The 19,598-nt window shown below is 39.5% G+C and overlaps 1 pseudogene; it reads left to right on the forward strand.

The window, feature by feature from the left end:
- The first annotated feature begins 14,767 nt into the window (after positions 1 to 14,767).
- LOC101714406 (ornithine decarboxylase pseudogene) lies at positions 14,768 to 18,639 on the forward strand (annotated as a pseudogene).
- Positions 18,640 to 19,598: the final 959 nt, after the last annotated feature.

The raw sequence follows: 19,598 nt of genomic DNA on the forward strand, positions 1-19,598 counted from the left end.
AAGGGGAAAAGAGGAATGGGAAGTGGGAGGGGTAGGGGAAAGGAAAGAAGGGAATGGAATTAATATGAGAAAATGGAAAAATGGAAACAAAGTCTTTGTAAATAGGGAAGGATGGAGGGGTTGAAGGGAGGGCATGGGAAGGGGGAAAAATAAGAACCAAGAGAGATTATGTAAAGGTGCAAATTTCCAATGATAAATGTCATTATATTGTATACCTAAAATGTACCAATGATTAGAATCAATAATTGATAATTCAAAATAGGAAGAAAAGGTCCAAATGGGTAGGGGAAGTGAGAGGGCCAGGAGAAAGGAAGGAGGGTAAAGGAAAAATTATGAGAAATGGAAAAAAATGGAAACAAAGTCTGTAAATAGGGAAGGGTGGAGGGAGTGAAGGGAGAGCTAGGAATGGGGAAAAAATAAGAACCAAGATGCATCATGTAAAGGTTCAAGTTCCCAATGAGAAATGTGAATGTGACTGTGCTGTATACCTAAAATGTACCAATAAAAGAATTTAAAAAAACAATGTGCTGCATACAACAAACACATTTAATTGAAAAAGAAATTAATAGACTGAATGTCAAAGGATGGAAAACATTTTTCATGGGACAGGAATCAGAAAAAAGCAGGGACACCTATTCTATTTGCAGACTAAGTGAATTTCAAACCAAGACTGACTAAGAGAGACAAAGAAGGTTACTACACACTTGTAAAGGGAACAATCTGAGAGGAAGAGATAATAATCATAAATATATATGCATCAAATACTAGAGTACTCAACTATGTAAAACAAATTTTTTTTATTTATATGTGGAAATCCATATGGAGATACCTCAAAGAACTATGACTAGAGGTCCCATTTGACCCAGCTATTCCCCTACTGGGTATCTTCCCCGAAGAATTAAAAGAATCATACCACAGCAATATATGTGCACCTATGTTTATAGCAGCACAATTTATAAAACAAATATTAATGAACATGAAATATCAAATAAGCACTAATAAAATTGAAATGTGGGATATCAATACCGCAGTGTCACAAATAGACAGATGAACTGACAAAATATTAACAAAGAAGTATCAGAACTGAGCCTAATCTGTGAACAAATGTACTCTAGTTGATGTCTACAGTTCTCCACCTCACAAAATAGGAATACACATTCTTCTCAGGTGCACATGGAATATTCTCCAAAGTGGACCACATACCAGCCCATAGAATATGCTTAAGTAAATGCAAAGAAATTGAAATTATCCTATGCATATTTGACCATAATGCAATGAAACTGGAAATCAACAGCAAAAAAAACCAACAAAAATTGCATACACACATGGAAATTAAATAACACCCTCTTTAACAACCAATGGGTCACAAATGAAATTAAAGAAGAAAATAGCCAGTATACACAATTAAATGATAATTCCTATAAAACATACCAGAACTTATTTGATGCAATGAAAGTAGTTCTAAGAGAGAAATTTATAGTGGTAAATTTTCATATCAGGAAAACAGAACAAGCTCAAATAAACAACCTAAAGTTGAAGCCCAAACATCTAGAAAAAGAAGAAGTCAAGCTCGAGCTCATATGAGGGAAGAAATTATGAAGGTCAGAGCAGAAATTAATGACATTGAGAATAAGAAAACAATGAAAAGACTCGAATCAGAGTTCATTCTTTGAAAGATTAAATAAGGTTTAGAAGCCCTTAGCCAACCTTTAAAAATGAAAGAAAAGACTCAAATTCATGCAATTAGGAAGAAAAAGGGTAAAATCACAATGGATCCTGTAGAAATTCAGAATATCATCAAGACCTACTTTGAGAACCTGTACTTGAATAAGATAAAAAACACGGAAGAAATGGACAGATTCCTACATACATATATATGAATTAACAAAGCTAAATTAGAAGATATAAAAATTCTAAATAACCTAATATCAACCAATGAATTTGAAATTTTAACTTCAAACTTGCAAACAAAGAAAAGCTCAGGTCCCGAAGATTTCACTGCTGAATTCTACAAGAAATTTAGAGATCTCATGCCACTATTCTTCAAACTCTTTGAAATTGAAAGGGGAGCAATACATCCAAAATCATTCCTGGAAGCAAGGATACCAAAACCAGAGAAAGACCCAATGGAAAAAGAGAATTAGATTTCAACCTCACTAATGAACATACACACAAAAATCCTTAATAAGACACTGACAAACAGAATGCAACAAATCATCAAAAGTTTATACTCCATGACCATCATCCCAGTGATGCAAGAATGGTTCAACATATACAAATCAATAAATGTAATACACTATATGAACAGAGACAAAGACAAAAATCACATGATCACCTCAAGAGACACAGAAAAAGTATTTGACAAAAGTCCAACACCCATTCATGATTTAAAAAACTACAGAAAATTGGAATAGGGTTTTTATCTCAATCTGATTAAAACCATCTCTGTCAAACCAACAGCCAATGTCATATGTCATATTAAATGGTCAAATTGGAAGCTTTCACTCTAATATCAGTAATAAGATAAAGAGTTCACTCTCACCACTCCTATTCAATATAGTTCTGGGAATATTACCCAGAGAAATAAGTCAAGAGAAGGAAATAAAGGAATAAAGATAGGAAAGGAAGAACTTTAATTATCATTATTTGAAAATGACATGATACTCTACATAGATGACCCCAAAACCCCCACCAAAAAGCTTTTAAAATTTTAATAACCAAATTCAGTAATGTAGCTTGATACAAAGTGAACACTCAAAAATCAATAGCAAGAGGAAGCCTCTGGGTCAGTGTGCCATGGCTCCCAGCCTAGAGGAGCTTTCCAGGTCAGTGTGCTACAGCTCCCAGCCAGGAGGAGGCTTTCAGGTGGGTGTACCATGGCTCCCAGCATGGACAAGGCTTCTGGGTAGGTGTACCATGGCTCCCAGCACAGAGGAGGCCTCCAGGTTGGTGTGCCACAGCTTCTGGCCCAGAGGAGACTTCCAGGTCAGTGTGCCACAACTCCCAGCCAGGAGGAGGCTTCTGGGTGGGTTGCCATGGCTCCTAGCATGGACAAGGCTTCTGGGTAGGCGTGTCATGGCTCCCAGCACAGAGGAGGCATCCAGGTCGGCGTGCCACAGCTCCCATCCCAGAGGAGACTTCCAGGTCAGTGTGCCACAGCTCCCAGCCAGGAGGAGGCTTCTGGGTGGGTGTGCCATGGCTCCCAGCATGGACGAGGCTTCTGGGTAAGCATACCATGGCTCCCAGCACAGAGGAGGCCTCTGGGTCAGTGTGCCACAGCTCCCAGCAAGGAGGAGGCTTCCAGGTGGGTGTGCCATGGATCCCAGCATGGACAAGGCTTCCAGGTAGGCATGCCACAGCTCCCAGCATAGAGGAGGCCTCTGGGTCAGTTTTCCACAGCTCCCAGCAAGAAGGAGTCTTCTGGGTAGGTGTGCCATGGTTCCCAGCATGGACAGGGCTTCCGGGCAGGCCTGCCACAGATCCCAGCACAGAGGCAGCCTCTGGGTCAGCGTGCCAGGGCTCCAATCCCAGAGGAGACTTCCAGGTCAGTGTGCCACAGCTCCCAGCCAGGAGGAGGCTTCCGGGTAGGCAAGCTGCAGCTGCTAGCATGGACGAGGGTTCTCAGTAGGTGTGCCACAGCTCCCAGCACAGAGGAGGTGAGTCATGTGGGTGCCAGGAACACACCCCCCATACCCCACCTGTCAAAATGAGTAGACAGGTAAACAAACCTCAGAACCAGACTTCCAGATTAGCTACAGCAACCCCAAAGGGAAAGGAGATGGAACACTCTGATACTCAACAACCTGGACTCCCTGAACTAGCGATGAAAGAGGATGTGGAAAAAATGAAATCAGCAATAATTTCTCACATAATAGCAAAGATTGTGCCCATAGTGCAAGACATGATTAATAAATCTAGAGAGGATACAGGTAAAAAAAAGAGAGGAGCTGAGGAACATGATGTAATCCCAACATAGGAAACAAATTGAATCCATTAAACAGAGGCAAACAGATTTCCAGGAGATTAAAAACTCCATTGAAACTCTATGCAGCAGAATGAGCCAATGTGAAGATTTTCTGATATAGAAGATAAGATTGCAATTAGTAACCAGGAAAAGAAAAAATTCTTTAAAATTGTAAGGGACCACAAGAAATCAATCCAGCAGCTGCTAGATGATGCAAAGAAAAATAACATAAGACCGATTGGAGTCAATGAAGAAGCAGGAGAGAATGCAGATGACATAAAAAATCTGTTCACAGAAGTAATGGGAGAAAACTTCCCAAGCAGGGGAAAAGAATTTGACATACAGATAAGTGAGGCATGTAGGACTCCAAATAGCCTTGATCAAAAAAATCTACACATAGGCATATACTTGTTAAGATTCAAAAACCCAACAGAAGAGCAAATTTCTAAAAGCAGTTAGAGAAAGGAAACAAATCACATACAAAGGAAAGCCCATCAGAATCACAGCAGACTTCTCAGTGCAAACCCTCAAGGCAAGAAGAGCTTGGAGTGATGTGTTTCCAGCCCTAAAGGAAAACAATCTCCAACCCATACTGATGTACCCTGCAAAACTATCTTTCAAAATTGATGGTGAAATAAGATGCTTTCATGACAAAGAGCACCTTAGGAACTTCATGAATACAATACCAGCACTCCAGAAAATTTTAGACAAAATACTAGGAAAAGACAATGAGGATCACAAACCCAGAAAGCCCAGCAGAAGGAATCCACAGGGCACAACAAGCAATTAAAAGAAAGGGGGAGGATCAAACAAAAATAAAAAGACATGACAATAATAACTCAATACGTATCAGTTATAACCATCAAGGTTAATGGTCTCAACTCACCAATCAAAAGAAATAGACTGGCAGAATGGGTCAAGAAGCAAGATCCAACAATATGCTGCATAGACAAAACACACTTAATTCAAAATGAAACTCATAAACTGAAAGTTAAAGGGTGGAAAACAATACTCCATGCAACCAGAACCTCCCCAAAAAGCAGGAGTAGCTATTCTCTTTGTAGATCAAGTGGATTTCAAACCTACACTGATTAAGAGAGGCAAAGAAGGACACTATAGCCTTGTAAAGGGAACAATCTAAGTGGAAGAGATGACAATCATAAATATCTACGCACCAAAAACTAGTGGACGTAACTATATAAAACAAATACTAATGGGCATGAAAAAGCATATAAGTACTAATACAATAGTAGGGGGGCCTCAATACCCCATTATAACATAGATAGACCAACAAGACAAAAAACAAACAACAAAATACTAGAACTCAATCAGATTCTTTAACATATGAACTGAACAGATGTTTACAGAGTCTTCCACCCCACAAAATCAGAATACACATTCTTTTCAGGTGCACACGGGTCGTTCTCCAAAACAGACCACATACTCGCTCATGGAACATATTTAGGTAAGTGCAAAGGAATTGAAGTTATCCCCTGTATATTATCAGACCAAAGTGTGATGAAATTGGAGATCAACAGCAAAAGAAACTGCAAAAACTTCATAAGCACATGGAAATTGAACAACACATTTCTGAATAATCAATGTGTCACAGAGGAAATTAAGAAATCAGAGAGTTCCTCCAATTAAATGACAATGACAACACAACATATCAGAATCTATGGGACACAATGAAAGCAGTCTTATGAGGGAAATTTATAGCAGTGAATACTCATATTAGGAAAACAGAGCAAGCCCAGTGAAACAACCTGATGCTGAACCTCAAGGGTCTAGAAATTGAAGAGCAGGACAAACCCAAAGCTCATACAAGGGAGGAAATTATAAAGATCAGAGCAGAAATCAATGCAATGGAGACTAAGAAAACAATACAAAAAAATCAATGAAGCCAAGAGTTGCTTCTTCGAAAGAATCAAAAAAATTGAAAAATGCTTAGCCAACGTTATCAGAAAAGGGAACGAAAACGCCCAAATCCATGCAATTAGAAATGAAAAGGGTGAAATTACAACAGACCCACCAGAAATCCAGAGGATCATAAATACCTACTTCGAGAACCTATATGCCAATAAGATGGAAAACACAGAAGGAATGGACAGATTCCTAAATACAGATGAATTACCAAAGTTGAAGGAAGAAGACCTAAAAATTCTAAACAACCCAATATCAATCAATGAAATTGAAAATGTAATTAAAAACTTACCAACCAAGAAAAGCCCAGGTCCTGATGGCTTCACCACTGAATTCTACAACACATTTAGAGAGGAACTACTGACACTACTGTTTAAACTCTTAAATGAAATTGAAAGGGAAGCAATACTCCTGAAATCATTCCTGGAAGCAGGTATCACCTTGATCCCTAAAGCAGAGAAAGACCCAACCAAAAAAGAGATCTATAGGCCAATCTCAGTAATGCACATAGATGCAAAAATCCTTACTAAGATACTGGCAAATAGAACACAGAAGATCATCAGGAAGATCATACACCCTGATCAAGTGGGATTCATCCCAGGAATGCAGGGATGGTTCATCATATGCAAATCAATCAATGTAATACACTATATCAGTAGAGCCAGGGACAAAAACAAAATGATCATCTCAACAGATGCAGAAAAAACATTTGACAAAATCCAACAAGCATTTATGATAAAAACCCTATAAAAATTCGGAGTAGACAGTCTCTACCCCAATCTGATAAAAGCCATCTATGAAAAACCAACAGCCAATGCTAAATGGTCAAAAACTGAAATCTTTCACACTGAAATCAGAAATAAGACAAGGATATCCACTATCACCACTCTTGTTCAATATTGTTTTGGAAATATCAGCCATTGCAATTAGAAAAGAGAAAGAAATAGAAGAAATAAAGATAGGAACTAAGGAAGTCAAATTGTCATTATTTGCAGATGACATGATACTCTATATCAAAGACCCCACGAACTCCACCAAAAGTCTTCTAGACTTAATAACCAAATTCCGTAAAGTAGCTGGATATATGGTCAACACAAAAAAATCACTAGCATTCCTCTACACCAACAGACTCACTGAGAGGAAATAGACCAAACAATTCCTTTCACAATAGCATCCAAAAAACTGAAATACCTAGGAATCAACCTAACAAAAGAAATCAAAGACCTCTTCTCTGAAAACTATAGCACTTTGAAAAAAGAGATTGAAGGGGATATCAAAAAATGGAAAGACATCCCTGGCTCCTGGGTAGGAAGGATCAACATAGTGAAAATGGCCATACTTCCAAAATTGCTATATAGATTCAGTGCAATCCCAATTGAAATCCCAGCAGCATACTTTATGGACCTCGAGAAAACAAGCCAAAAATTTATTTGGAAAAAGAAGAGACCCAAAAATAGCAAAAGCTATTCTAGGTAACAGAGGCATGGCAAGGGGTATTACAACCCCCTACTTGAAACTATACTACAAAGATACAGTGATTAAAGCAGCATGATATTGGCAAAGAAACAGACCTGAGGACCAGTGGAACAGATTAGAAAATGCAGAAACAACCCCAGACACTCAGCCATCTCATCTTCGATAAAGGAGCCAAACACCCTCACTGGAGGAAAGATAGCCTCTTTAATAAATGATCCTGGAGAAATTGGGTTTCAACTTGCCAAAGACTAAAACTAGACCTATATCTCTCACCACACACTAAACTAAAATTGAAATGGATTAAAGATCTAAATATAAAAACAGAAACACTGAACTCCTGGAACAGTGGTTAGGTAGCACTCTTGAAGACATTTGTGTAGGAAAAGGCATTATGAATAAAACCTCAGTTACCCGTGAACTAGCATAAACAATCAAGTGGGATCTCTTCTTACTAAAAAGCTTCTGCACAGCAAGAGAAACCACCAGCAGTGTGAAGAGACAACCCACAATATGGGAAAAAATTTTCACCTGCGGTCCCTCAGACAAAGGTCTACTATCTCGAATCTATAAAGAACTTAAAAAACTCAGACCTCCCAAATTTAAAGACTCAATCCAAAAATAGTCATCTGATATGAACAGACATTTCTCACACAAAGAAATAGAAATGGCAAATAAACATATGAAATAATGTTTAACATCACTGGTCATTCAAGAGATGCAAATGAAAACAACCTTGAGATTCCACTTCACTCCAGAACGAATGGCTGCTATTATGAAATCAACCAATAACAAATGTTGGCAGGGCTATGGGGAAAGAGGAACACTGCTCCATTGCTGGTGGGAGTGTAGACTGTTGCAACCACTGTGGAAATCAGTATGGAGATACCTCAAAGAACTAGGACAGGAAGTCCCATTTGACCCAGCTATTCCCTTGCTGAGTATCTTCCCCAAATAATTAAAAGAATCATTCCACAGTGATATGTGTGCACCCACGTTCTCAACAGCACAGTTAGTAATAGCTAAAACTTGGAAACAGCCCAAATGCCCATCAACTGGAGCCTGGATCAAGAAAATGTGGGTTTTTTTAATGGAGTACTACTCAGTCATCAAAAACAAGAAAATAGAGATATTTATTGCTAAATGGAAGCACATTGAGATGATACTCTTTAGTGAAATAAATAGGACACACACGTGTAAATACTGAATAGTTTCTCTAGTGTGAGAAACTGAAAGTGTAAATAAGGACTAAAAGGTATATTAGATAATGTGAAATAGGAAGAAAAGGGGCAAAGGGGAAGGGGAAGTGGCAGGGGTATGGGAAAGGAAAGAAGTGAATGGAATTAATATGAGAAAATGAAAAGAAGGAAACAAAGTCTTTGTAAATAGGGAGAGATGGAGGGATTGAAAGGAGGGCAGGGGAATGGGGAAGAATAAGAACCAAGATAGTACATAAAGGTGCATATATCCAATGATGAATGTCATTATACTGTGCACCTGAAATGTACCAATAAAAGGACATACAAAAAATCCATTGCATTGCTTTACAGGAACACACTGAGAGAGCATTTAGTGTAAAAACTTCCTGCAGAAAAGCATAAAAAACCTGAACTACTTAGAAATTAATCTCATAAGGAAGTAATAGATATTTACTTTGAATATTAGCAGTAATCTGAATAAGCAGATTGAATAGAATATCAGAAAATGGAAAGATACCCCTTGCTCATGTGTAGGAAGAACAAACATAGTGAAAATAGCCTTACTTCAGAAATTGTTATGCAGATTAAATGCAACCCCAATCAAATTACCATTATAATACCTCACAGAACAATAGAAACCATTCTTAAAGTTCATTTGGAATAAAAAGAAACCTAGAATAGCAAAAACAGTTCTGGGCAACAAAAGCAAGGCAGGAGGCTTCATAATCCCTGACTTGAAATTATAATACAGAGCTACAGTCATTAAAAACAGCATGATATTGGGAGAAAAACAGACCTGAGGATCTGTGGAATAGAATAGAAGCTGCAGAAATACACATAACACAAAAAGGCCAAATACATTCACTGGAAGAATGACATCCTCTTTAATAAGTGCTCCTGGATAAACTGGTTTTCTACATGGCAAAGACTAAAACTAGACCCATGTTTCTATACATGCACTAAACTAAAATCAAAGTGAATCAAAGATCTAAATATTAAAGCAGAAACACTAAATCTTCTAGGAGAGAGAATAGGTTGAATGCTTGAGGACATAGGAGCAGACAAGACTTCAAGAACAAAACCCTGCCCACATGGGAAATAATACAAAGAATCAACAATCAGGACCTGATCTTATTAAAAAGGTTTTACACACCAAAAGAAATCACCATCAGAGGCAAAAACAACCCACAGAGTGGGAAAAATTTTTGCCAGTGGTTCCTCAAAAGACTAATATCTAGAACATATATAGAATTAAAAAACATCAGACCCCCAAATTTAAAGACCGGATGCAAAAATGAGCATTGAGATTAATACACAGTTCTCAGGCGAAGAAGTAGAAATAATAAATAAATACATGAAAACATGTTCCATTCAACCCTCTATATGAAAAAATGTTCAACATCACTTGTCATTCAAGAGATGCAAATTAGGGGCAACCCACTTTCTGGTCCCCCTTCTGTGTGTCTTAGACAAAAGCTTTCTTTCTCTCAATAAATTTTTCCTACTCTTAACCTCTGTTGTTCCTAGAAATCATTCTTCAGTTTTAGAGAACATGAACTCATGTTTCAGATATCTAGTAGGTTTGGGAGTTACATTCCCCTATATCATTTTGGAGGTCTTCCACTGAGATTACTCATCAGAGGTAAGAGTTTGCTTTTCTTCCATAGGTTCTAACTTTGTCTTTTTGCTTCATAGAATGTAACATTTTGTTTCATAGGCTCTGGCTATTTGTTTCATAGATTCTGGTTTCTGTTTCATAAATTCTGTCCTTTGTTTTGGCTTTTGTTTCAAAAGTGTCTTAATTTTAAGTTGTGTGTTTTAAATGTTTGCAAATTTCTTGCTTATCTTATGCATTGTCTTTTGTTAAAATTACATTTTATTCTTGTTTTGTATGTGTTGCATTTGGATTTAGTTGCTTAAAAATGTTGCAAAATGGGTCTCTTATAAAATAGCCTCAGATAAAGCCAGTTCAGGCTTTTATCTGTCCCTTGTAGAATACCAAACAGTGGTTACTCTGCCAGCTTATAATTGCCTTTAGGCCAGCTGCCACTCTCAAAGCAGAGGACAGGTTTCTCCAGTTTCCCTCTGGTGAATCCCCACTCCTATTGACACCAATGGCAGGTGGAACATTGACCAGATAGGCAATTGGGTTCCTTTCTGAGACAGTTCTCTGATTGCTTGGAACTAGCAGAAACTGAGGTGACAACTGAGGGGTTATGGCCAGGACTACCCTCTGGCAGATACCCAAAGTTCCCTCAGAAGAAACTAGCTCCCAACAGTTCATCCAGGTAATCAGCAGAAAATCCCCACATCTTGTCTCTATCTGGACTCCTCAGTGAGGTGAAAGGGGAACTGTATCAGTCATCATCAGATATCATCTTTCTCAGAGTGATCTGAAATGATGCCATCAGAGTCCATTCTTAAGCCTCCATTAAGAGTTGAGCTACAGGTTTGGACTGCTTTCTCTACTACTAGTAAGACCTCTAGACAAATGTACAAAACAAATCTTTGAAAGAGCAAAAATACCTGAAACTTTTCTCCCCCCTAGGCATAGTCTTCATCATTTATTTGTGTAGGGGAGAAAAATGCCTTTTCTGATAAGTTATGGACTTTGGATCATTGGTTGTGGGCTATAAAATGCTGTATGGTAATTTTTGGGGATATTTAACCAGCTTGAGCTTTATTTGGGCTTTTTTCTTTCTACTACTGAGTTAAAAACTCCACTTAAACTTTTCACCAACTTGTCGGGAGGGAGTTCATTTGAAAGTCCCTTGTAGTCAGACCACTCCTCCTTCCAGAAAGTCAGACTAAGGCAACTCACAACTTTTGTGTCTTACACTAGGGAAAATAGCAATCAGTAATTTGCATTTGTGTTTTTACTCATTAACTAGAATATGGGACTGTCTTAGGCAGCCTTTCTCTTCATTCATGCATGTATAGGACATCCATAAGAGTGTCTTTACTATGTAGATTGTGGCTGCTAGAAGGACCTATGAGTTTCAAATACTTAGTGAATTTAAAATGGACCTTAAAGGAGTAGCCTTGTATTGCTGTTAATAAAAGCTGCCTAAATGACTGGACAGACAACAGAAATTTTTCAGAGCTTTCTCTGCCCTAGGGTCCTGACTTACCACCTCTACAGGTGGTCTCTTTTGCAGGAAAAGTGCCAAAATTTGAGTGTTGACTTGTTTTCCTCTCTGTCTTTCCAGGAATTAGATAGCAATGATTTCAATCTCTTTGTTTGCTAGCAATAATAAATTCTCTAAACATGATTGTTATGGCTGAAGTCAGTTGTAACTTGTGATTTGAGAGTAGCTACTGGAGTAAGGATATGAGTTACCTGAGGAAGATAAGATCATGCACTGGTAAAGGATAGATATCCCAGTCCAGTTTTATTTTCTGGTTTGCTCTCCAGATGGTAGCTACTTACCCTGGAGTGGTATAAACCTTGGGGGACACCCTGGGGACACCCTACAGGGCACAGGAATCAAGTAGAGACTTATGGGATGCCATATTTATTTCTCTTGTTTCAGATTAGGAACTCCATATCTGAACTCTTACTCTTGGAATATATTAAGGAGCAATTTAGTATTTCTCTACACCTGAATGTGGGGTGCCTATCTCCTAAAGCCAAGTACACAGAGGAAAGTACTATGATGCTATCTCACAATTAGAATTACACAGCAAAAGAGAGAAAATGGTCAAAATCATCTTATGTTGAGATTTTCTTTACACCAAGAAGTAATTCTTGCTTATGTTCAAATGTAAATGTGGGCCATAGAAAAATGAGAGACACCTCACCTTTGAGACATGCAGTACCTCTAAGGCTGAGACTACTCCTTGCCCTTGAGCACCTGTGAACAAAGTTTCCAAAGCAACTGTACTCCTTGATTGCCATGTGCTGAGGGTGGAATTTCTAGGCGAGCCATAATTAATCTGTATGAGGCTATATCCATCCTTAGCTAAGTTGTTCCGCTCCCTCAAAGACAACATTTCTTGCAGGAAGTAAATGACAAGTATGGGACTACCTGTGTTCACATGTCTTTTTCTCTCAGTGATCTAAGACAGATTATATGAGACCTAAAAATGTTTTCAGATGACCCTGATATGTACATTGAGGTCTTTAGAGGACTTTCTGAGACCTATGGACTAGATTAAAAAGATGTAATGTTGCTCTTAAATCAAACATTGATTTCTAATGAGAGACAAGTTGTATTACAAGTTGCGACTGTGTATAGAGACAGTTATTTTTATTTTGAAATCTCGAAAAGGACAGGCAGCCAGGGGAACAACTGGTTTCTACTAGAACACAAGCAATTCCTATAAAAAAAACTCTCAATGGCCTGCCAATCAGATAGGATATTAAAGTAGCAGACGTTTTCAGGCATGTATTCTTGAAGGTCTAAGAAACATGAGAACTAAGTCCTTCAATTATTTTCAATTGTCAACTATTTATCGGGAAAAATAGGACATCCCTACACCCTGATTTGATAAAAGGAAATACTATAGTTTTTCCCAAGTCACAGCCTTGCAATATGTAGATATGTAGATGGTATCAGACAGTTCCTACAATTAAATGACAATGACAATACAACATATCAGAGTGTATGGGACACAATGAAAGCAGTCTTATGATGGAAGTTCAGAGCAGTGAATACTCATATTAGGATAACCGAGTGAGCTCAATTACCTACCTGATGCTGAACTTTAAGATTCTAGAAAAAGAAGAGCAGGACAAACCCAAAGCCCATAGAATGGAGGAAATTATAAAAATCAGAGCAGAAGGAAATTATAAAGATCAGAGGAGAAATCAATGCAATGGAGACTAAGAGAATGATACAAAAAATCAATGAAGCCAAGAGTTGGTTCCTCAAAAGAATAAACAAAATTGACAAACTCTTAGCCAAAATTATCAGAAAAAGGAAAGAAAAGGTCCAAATCCATGCAATTAGGAATGAAAAGGATGAAATTACAACAGATCCAGCAGAAATCCAGAGGATCATCAATACCTACTTTGAGAACCTATACACCAATAAGATGGAAAACACAGAAGAAATGGCCAGATTCCTAGATAAGTATGAATTACCAAAGTTGAACAAAGAAGATCTAAAATTTCTAAACAATGCAATATCAATCAATGAAATTGAAAATAGAATTTAAAATTTAGCAACTAAGGAAAGCCTGGGTCATGATGGTTCACTGCTGACTTCTACAAGACATTTAGAGAGGAACTACTGCCACTACTGTTTAAACTCTTCAATGAAATTGAAAGGAAAGCAATACTCCCAAATTCTTTCCTGGAAGCAAGCATCATCTTGATCCCCAAAGCAGAGAAAGACCGAACTGCAAAAGAGAACTATAGACCAATCTCAGTAATGAACATAGATGTAAAAATCCTTAATAAGATACTGGCAAATAAAATGCAGAAGAACTTAAAGAAGATCATACACCCTGACCAAGTTGTATTCATTCCAGGGATGCAGGGATGGTTCAACATATGCAAATCAATCAAGGTAATACACTATATCAATAGAGCCAAGGACAAAAACCATATGATCATCTCAATAGATGCAAAAAATCATTCACAAAAATCCAACATGCATTTATGACAAAAACACTACAAAAAAATGGAATAAATGGTCTCTACCTCAATCTGATAAAAGCCATCTAAGAAAAACCAACAGCCAACATCATACTAAATGGTCAAAAACTGAAATTCTTCACACTAAATCCAGGAAGAATGTCAGTTGCTGAATCTGCCACCGCCGGCCGCCCTCAGCCAGCAGCTCAGTACCATCTCAGGTAGGTGTCTTGGGTGGGTGCAGTGAGGCAATAGGACCTCGGGCATCCCAGCACTGTGGCCTGGTCCTGGCTTGGTCCTGGCTTGGTCTTTGCCTGTTCTTGACTCTGGCACTCCCATGGGCCTGGCCCACGCCACCCCAGGCCTCTGAAGGAATTTCAGTGTGGTGTTGGGGAGAACAGTGTTGGGTCTGAGGCTCCTTGCTTGTGGAATCCTGGAATCTAGGAGTGAACATTGGGACCTCACACCATCATATTTGTCCTTAGGAGTAGTCAGTGGCCCTGCTTCCTGCTTGTGGCGACCTTGAAGTGACTTCTCAGAACATTTCATCTGCTGCTCTAAGGCCACACTGGCCTGGATTCTGTCTCTTAGTGGTCCACCTCCTTGTGTGCGAGGTGTGGTGAAACCATGATAATCTCCTGCAGTGAGTAGTTCAACTGCTATTTCCTCGATGAGGGCTTCACAGCCAAGGACATCCTGGACCAGAAGATCAATGAGGTCTTATCCTCCAATGACAAGGATGCCTTCTATGTCTCAGACCTGGGGGACATTTTCAAGAAGCATCTGTGCTGGCTGAAAGCTCTCCCTCAAGTCACCCCATTCTATGCAGACAAGTGCAATGACAGCAGAGCCATCATGAAGACCCTCATCACCATAAGCACAGGATTTGACTGCTGCAAGCAAGATTGAGATCCAGCTGGTACAGAGTCTTGGGGTGCTCCCAGAGAGGGTCACCTACACCAACCCCTCTAAGCAGGTGTCACAGATCATGTATGTGGCTAGCAGTTGGGTCCAGATGATGACCTTCGACAGCGAGGTCGAGCTGCTGAAAGTGGCCTGGGTGCATCCTAAGGGCAAGCTGGTCTTACAGATCACCAACAACAACTCCAAAGCTGTCTGTTGCCTCAGTGTAAAATTTAATGCCAGACTCAAAACCAGCAGACTCCTTTTGGAATGGGCAAAAGAGCTGAATATCAATGTCATCAGTGTCAGCTTCCACGTGGGTAGCAGCTGCACAGACGCTGAGATCTTTGTGCAGGCCGTATTGGACTCATGGTGTATCTTTGACATGGGGGCTGAGGTCAGCTTCAGCATGCATGTGCTGGACATTGGAGGGGGCTATCCTGGATCCCAGGACATGAAGCTCAAATTTGAAGAGATTACTGGTTTGATCAATCCCGCACTGGACAAGTACTTCCCAGTGGACTCTGGGTTGTGCATCATCACCGAGCCTGGCAGGTACTATGTGGTGTCGGCCTTCACCAGTGAACGTCATTGCCAAGAAGCTGGTGTGGGGGGAGCAAGCTGGCTCTGACAAAGAGGAGGAGGCAAATGAGCAGACCTTCATGTACTACATGAATGATGGGGTCTATGGCTCGTTCAACTGCATCCTGTATGACCACGCACACGTGAAGCCATTGCTGCAGAAGAGACCCAAGCCTGATGAGAAGTACTACTCATCCAGCATCTGGCGGCCCACATGCGATGGCCTGGACTACATCATGGAGCACTGTGACCTACCCGAGGTGCATGTGGGCGACTGGATGCTCTTTGAGAACATGGTCGCCTGCACCATCACTGCAGCCTCCACTTTCCATGGCTTCCAGAGGCCGACGATCTACTTCGTGATATTGAGACCAGCGTGGCAGCTCATGCAGTGGGTCCAGAACCACAGTTTCCTGCTGGGCATGGAAGAGCAGGACATCTGCACCCTGCCAGTGCCCTGTGCCTGTGAGAGTGAGATGAAGTGGCACCTGACGGTGCTCGCCTCCACCAGCATCAATGTGTAGATGCAGCCTGCCTTAGGTGTGGGCACGAGGGTAGCTTGGCTGCAGGTTGGGACCATTAACTTAACTACTGCTTGTTCTGGACATTTGTAAGTGTAGGGTCGGCACAGGCACAGCCAGGAGACTAGGAGAAGGGTCACACTTACCTGTCCTGCTATGGAAACTATTTGAGTATTTGTTTTGTATTGATTTTTATTTACTTTCACACATGCTACTAAAGAGGACCCACAACTGCCAAGCAAGTGTTTGTAGCTTGGGCAGTGGCAGCATGGGCCAAGTGCTTAGTGTTGTGACCTGTTTTGGAAATAAAGCATCTTAAGAGAAAAAAAAATCCAGGAAGAAGACAAGGATGTCCACTATCACCACTTCTGTTCAACATAGTTTTGGAAACATTAGCCACAGCAATTAGAAAAGAGAAAGAAATAAAAGGAATAAAGATAGGAAATGAAGAAGTCAAATTGTCATTATTTGCAGATGACATGATGCTCTATATAGGAGACACCAAGAACTCCACCAAAAGTCTTCTAGACTTAATAACCAAACTCAGTCAAGTAGCTGGTTACAAGGTCAACACACAAAAATCAATAGCTTTCCTCTACATGAACAACAGACTCACTGAAACTGAAATAGGGCAAACAATTCCTTTCACACTAGTATCCAGAAAAATGAATATCTAGGAATCAACCTAACAAAAGAAATCAAAGACCTCTTCTCTGAAAACTATAGCACTCTGAAAGGTGAGATTGAAGATGATATCAGAAAATGGAAAGACATCCCTTGTTGCTGGGTAGGAAGAATCAACATAGTGAAAATGGCCATACTTCCAAAACTACTATATAGATTCAATACAATCCCAATTGAAATTCCAGCAGCATACTTCACAAACTTTGAGAAAAGAATCCAAAAATTCATTTGGAAGAAGAAAAGACCTGGAATATCAAAAGGAATTCTAGACAACAGACACACGGCAGGAGGTATCACAACCCCCAACTTTAAACTATACTACAAAGCAACTGTGGCCAAAAAACCCAGTATGGTACAGGCAAAGAAACAGACCTGAGGACCAGAAGACCAGATTAGAAGTTGCAGAAACAACTCCAGACACATTCAGCTACTTCATCTTTGGCAAAGGAACCAAACACCCTCACTGGAGGAAAGATAGCCTCTTTAATAAATGGTGCTGGAAAAATTGGGTTTCAACATGCCAGTGAATAAAACTAGGCCTATATCTCTCACCATGCACTAAAATAAAATCAAAATGGATTTAAAATCTAAATATTAAAACAGAAATGCTGAATGAGCTGGAGCAGAGGTTAGATAGAACTCTTGAAGATGTTGGTGTAGGAAAAGATTTTATGAACAAAACCTCAGTTGCCCATGAACTAGCACAAACAACAAGTGGGATCTCTTCTTATTAAAAAGCTTCTGCACAGCAAGAGAAACCACAAGGAGTGTTAAGAGACAAGCCACAATGTGGGAAAAAATTTCCACCTGCTGTTCCTCAGACAAAGATCTACTATCTCAAATCTATAAAGAATTTTTAATAAATCAGACCTCACATATTTAAAGACCAAATCCAAAAATGGGAATATGAAATGAACAGACATTTCTCAGACAAAGAAGTAGAAATAGCAAATAAATACATGAAAAAATGTTCAACCTCACTGGTCATTCAAGAGATGCAAATGACAACAACACTGAGATTCCACCTCACCCCAGAAAGAATGGCTGCTATCATGAAAACAACCAATAACAAATGCTGACTGGGCTGTGGGGAAAGTGGAACCCTGCTCCACTGCTGGTGGGGGTGTAGACTGGTGCAACCACTGTGGACATCAGCATGGAGATAAAGAATTAGGACTGGAAGTCCCATTTGAGCCAGCTATTCCCCTGCTGGGTATGTTCCCAAAAGAATTAAACAAATCATACCACAGTGATATATGTGCACCCATATTCATAGCAGCACAAATTATAATAGCTAAAACATGGAAGCAGCCCAATTACCCATCAACTGGAGACTGGATACAGAAAATGTGTTTTTTATTTTTTATAAAATGGAGTACTACTCAGCCATAAAAAATAAGAAATAGAGACATTTATAGCTGAATGGATGCACATTGAGGTGATACTCTAAAGTGAAATAAATAGGATACACATGTATAAGTATCGAGTAGTTTCTCTAGTGTGAGATACTGAAAGTGTGAATAAGGACTAAAAGTTATAACAGATAATGTGAAATAGGAAGAAAAGGGGCAAAGGGGAATGGGAAATGGGAGGGGTAAGGGAAAAGAAGGAAGGGAATGGAATTAATATGAAAAAATGGAAACAAACTCTTTGTAAATAGGGAGGGGTGGAGGGGTTGAAGGGAGGGCAGGGGAATGGGGAAAAAATAAGAACCAAGAGAGATTATATAAAGATGCAAATTTCTCATGATGTATGTCATTATATTGTATACTTAAAATGTACCAATAAAATTAATTTTTTAAAACAGAACACTTTCATTCTTTTTCAAGAGGCAAAAAGCAGCCATTTGTGTTCTTTGCTTATTGGTTTGATTTTTCTGCTTGGCAGTGCAGTGGGAGTCAATCAGCTTTTGTCTCTGGAGATATGTTTTGCTGTGATCCTTCACAGTTCATTCTGGAAATGGTCCTGACTTAATTGTCCTTCTACACCTGAGATGGTTAAGATTTAGTTCTTGTTCCATACTTAAAGGCACACATCTGTCCTTTCTCCACTGCACTGCTCTTGAGAAATAATGCAGTTTGATTCAAGGTACTTCCCTTTTCTGTGGCTGCTGAATTTCAAGACAAAGCTTCCAGAATGGTGAGTTTCCCCTCCCTGGAATCCTTGCAGAGTAAAGGTGATCTTCATTTATAACTGAGCCATACAGAAAACTGGTCTAGGTTTAACCCTGAAACTCTCAAAAGGTAAATGTAAAAGTTTTAGTTCAGATTTATCTGTCTTTCAGCCCTCAGGCAAAACTAGAGAATGGTAAGAACAGCTAACGTGTCTCTGGCCACTTCCTTGCACCTCTCTAGTTAGCCACTACTGGCACTGGATTAGATAAAGCCCAAGGGTCTCCTTAGATTGGGCACAGAACAAGAGAGATAGACAAGGATACCTTCTTTCCCTTTGTTTCCTTTCAAAATGGGAAAACTGTCATAGGTAGACATCTACAGTGCAGCAGGTTGGAACCTTGGCAGGCCTTCTTCCTTCACAGTTTTAAATTCATACTGAACTCCAAAGAGTGTCACCTAGTCTCTTCCACATGCAAACTTGGCCTTAGTAGACCTCCACTGGGTATAGTTAAAATTACCTTTAATAGTCTGTCCCTTTAGAGGGAACAATTCCATGTGGCTATTGAACAACTATGCTTAAAAAAGCAATGATGAAAAGCCTGTGTAGCTGGGTATTCCAGTCAGATAAACCATCAGTTTAGGGCCTATCTTAAA

The sequence above is a fragment of the Heterocephalus glaber genome, unplaced genomic scaffold (genome assembly GCF_053883595.1).
Source record: "Heterocephalus glaber isolate CG9 unplaced genomic scaffold, H.glaber_assembly_v1.0 deba00000936, whole genome shotgun sequence".
Taxonomy (NCBI): domain Eukaryota; kingdom Metazoa; phylum Chordata; class Mammalia; order Rodentia; family Bathyergidae; genus Heterocephalus; species Heterocephalus glaber.